This window comes from Monopterus albus, unplaced genomic scaffold (genome assembly GCF_001952655.1).
Source record: "Monopterus albus unplaced genomic scaffold, M_albus_1.0 scaffold14.1, whole genome shotgun sequence".
Classification (NCBI taxonomy): Eukaryota; Metazoa; Chordata; class Actinopteri; order Synbranchiformes; family Synbranchidae; genus Monopterus; species Monopterus albus.
The window spans coordinates 2,015,771-2,019,586 of record NW_018127894.1 but is presented as its reverse complement, the minus strand read 5'-3'; the positions used below and the strand labels follow the sequence as shown (position 1 = coordinate 2,019,586).

Below are 3,816 nucleotides of genomic sequence, written 5' to 3'. Positions count from 1 at the left end.
TGTTACGTGACAAGCAGCTATGTCGTTCAATCAGAGTTTTACACCAAACTTCAACGCCCGCCTTCACTGCGTGTGTAGCCAATCGGGATGTAGAAGTAATTACTAATTCATTACATTGCAAAGGGGAGTGACGCAGTTTGTGTAGATCTTTAGATACTCCATGCTTTTTTCGTGTGACCCGAAGTAACATTTTACTGAACCAGACGACGCGCAAGGCGGGAAATTACACCTCAAGAACCTTATGGGCAATGTTAGGCTTGATTCCAGCGGCCTTTCATGACAGTTTATATTCTAAATAAGAGCGCTTTACGCCTCCTATGATAGACCTAAATTATAGGGAGTGACGTTGGCATCTGTCACGCAGTGTTTCAGAGCGGGCAGTGAGCCCCACCAGGTGAGATGCGGCCTTGTGGGTTTTAGCACATGAGGGTTCCCATGATGTGCACAGCATTCAGATTTTACGCCGACTGGTCCTCTTATTGATGCGTTTCTATCAGTGACCCTGCGGTAGTTAGTGCCATGCCCTGAGATGGCCCGAAGGATTTGACGCATTACTGTGCAGATGATTTTGTCGAATCGAAGCAAAGAAGCGCAGTTTGTATGCGGTTAAATGATGTTCAGGATGGCAAAATGGCACACACAGTTAGGCCCTGCTAGCGAGCCAGCACTAACTAATCCCCTGTCATACTCCAGTGGAGACTACTATTGTGGTTATGGTTGATATAGAAACATTCTGTACAATTTGTACTATCTCCCATGATAATACACTAAGGGTGTGTGTTCTTTGACCTAAAATAAACAATTGCACCTTTGCTACGATTCTACTAGGATTTGTGTACTTTTTCAGTCATTTATTTTTCTTAATGAAGCATTTAAGATTTTATATGCACATTCATAACATGCACAGGTGGAAAGTAACTAAGTACATTTACTCAAGTACAATTTTGCGGTGTTTGTACTTGAGTATTTTCATTTTTGACTACATTTAGAGGCATGTCGTACTATTTATTAACTCCACTTATTTGATAACTTTAGTTACTTTTCAGTAAAAGATTAATAACATACTCAATTTGAATGATAAAATAAATACAATTTTAAAATGAAATAAATACTTAATTTAAAATACATTATAATCATGAGGCTTTATTGATCCCTGGGAAATTCACGAGTACCCAGTAAAATACTTCAAAATGCATAAGGTAGTTAACATTATCTCCGCCTTTCCCAGCTGCAATATTAAAGAGATAAACACAATAATGTATCAATGATTATACTTCAGTAATATAATATAGGTTACATTAGCGTGAAATGTGCCATTCTGTATAAGAAGTACTTAAACGTTTGGCACTTAAAGTATGGTTTGATGCTGATACTTGTGCATTTTTACTTCAGTAACATTTTTGAATGCAGGACTTTAGTATTTTTTACACTTTGGCATTTCTTTTTTTCTTTAAGTAAACAATCTGAGAACATGTTCCCACATCTTAAAGGTTCCTGTTTCTGATTTGTTTTGTTTTGTTTTGTTTATTGCAGGAAAGTCCTCCTTGACAATTCAGTTTGTGGAAGGCCAGTTTGTTGACTCCTATGACCCAACAATAGAAAACAGTAAGTGGGGGGTTTGTGGACTGCTACACCTTCATACACAAGCAGGATTTCACCCAGGAAACTGTAGTTGAGGTGGTAAGCCACTCAGGTCCTGGTACAGCTTGTCACCAGTTTGTTGATGGCAACCTACTAAATATGAGCAACACTACACACAATGACTTCTGAAATAGTACATCCACTTCTTTTAAAAATATATTTTGTATAAAGATGTTAGTATAGGGGAAACACGGTAAGTGCTACGTACGCTTATTTGCCAGTTTATTAAGCATGCTTAGCTAATGCAAATGCAAGGTGATAATGTTCAGTTTTTGTTGAACCTGTTATCATATGTTCTGGAGATATGTTAATTCAGCTGTATGGTCATTTTGTTTGTGGTGTTGCTGAGCTATATTGTGTTATACAGTCAGTTTCTATTATTTAGCCTACAGGCTGACATAAATGGGATGGACAAAATCGTAGAAACATCTCCCAGTATAATGCGGCACAGGTTAACAGTTGCCTCTTATTTTTCTGTCAGTCAACAAATGAGTTAATTAATTCAGCTGTACACTTTTCTGTTGTGCATGAGCTGTATGTGAAGTACAGGCTGACCTGCTATGCTCAGTGTTGTCTCTGTGTGGTACATCAGTTATTCATGTGTGCTCACATTTAAATATCAAGTTGTTGGTCAAAGCTCTACCACACTGATGTAAATCTTATTCATATCGTACAAAATCACATCTTTGGGAAAATAAAACTCCATAAAATCCTTTAGCAGGAATCTTGAAATGATATAAGATTGGGCAGTATGGTCAATATATGACTATTGTTTAACGAAGGAGATCCTCAGGTCTTCCTCAGTGGAGTTGTTCAGTTGCCATGGAGATGACTTAGTTGTTATTATGTTGCCCGAATATTGAATTTCAGTCACATGATTACAGGTGGATGTTATCATGATACTGAGCGGGACTTTTTCATGCAACATATAGTATAGGGCCACACCTAGTGATTATTATGAATATTATATCCGCCAAAGGTGGGGATAATGTTTTTGTTGGCATTTGTTGCTTTGTCTGTTCACAGCATAACTCAAAAAGTAGTGAATGGGTTTTGATAAATGAAATAGGATATGGCCCATGAAATAATTAGATTTTGGTGGTGGTTCAAAACCGGTCATCTAGTTTCAGGAATTTTTAAAAGGATTCTTCACCATTGTGAGATAGGGCCAATTCACCTTTTTCGCTTGACTGGCACAGAGCCCTGGAGGGCAAAAAAGCCTTCCAACACTATACACTTGATTCAACTGCAGCACAGTCCTGTTAATTTTCTAGTCATGTTCTATTCAGGAGGGACAAAGGGTTGCAAGTCATTCCTCTTCTTTCTATCTTTTTGCCCAAACGTCACTGTCTGAGTTCTAAATCTACTCCACCTAGACAAAGAGCCAGCAGCGGTGGTTAAGCGAGCTAGCATTGAATGAAGAGAGGGAATGGTGGTAGAATATCCTGCTGGTGGGCATGTGAGGACCTTAGTCCCTTGATCTTTGTGAGGTGGTCTGGTATATCTTGTTGGCTGCTGCAGTTGCTGCTCCAATCCTGAATGGGAGACCGGGGAACCATTGGCCATGAATCAGCAAACCATGTCACACTCTATAAGCCCCCTAAAAACCCACTGAGAGAGCAGCTGGGAAGAACGAATGACTGTGGAGAAGGCATGCACACATGGAGGAGGAGCAGCTAAGACCATGGAGTCGAAAAACGAACCTTAAGGAGGAGGGAACAAAAAACAGGAAGCTGCACGCTGCCACCCTGGAGCAGCAGACAGAGCAGGTAAAGAGGGCTGCAGGGCAGCACCACCCACTGCCAATTGGAGGAGGAGCCACTGGAGGCAAGGTGTTGGCAGCTTCTGTCAGGGAAACAAGGGAGGTGCCAACGAGAGCTGGTGGAGGAGAAAGCAGACTGCAGCCTGGTGTCAGTACAGGACAAAAAGGCTGCAGAGAGTGGATATCTGAGGGACCACAGCAAGTAGCCCAGTACCCCCCAAAAAAAAACAAAGGAGGAAAGGAGTGGGAGAGATGAGAGAAGTGGAGGAGGTCACTCAGCGCCCAGGGAAGAAAGAACAGGGAAAGCAGAAAAAGAAGAAGGACAGGCCAGGGCCTGATGTGGGAGGCCAAAGGGTGGCCCTGCCATGCCGGATGGAGGCATGCAGCATGGATAAGGCATGTAGGACTTCAAG

General features: G+C 41.3%; 1 protein-coding gene across 1 annotated transcript in view; it reads left to right on the top strand.

Moving 5' to 3' along the window:
- The first annotated feature begins 265 nt into the window (after positions 1-265).
- rheb (Ras homolog, mTORC1 binding) overlaps positions 266-3,816 on the top strand; it is a 7,962-nt gene continuing 4,411 nt past the window's right edge. The window contains exons 1-2 of the mRNA XM_020591648.1: positions 266-394; positions 1,534-1,605. The gene's annotated coding sequence lies outside the window, so the exon portion shown is untranslated. The remainder of the gene's footprint in view (positions 395-1,533; positions 1,606-3,816) is intronic.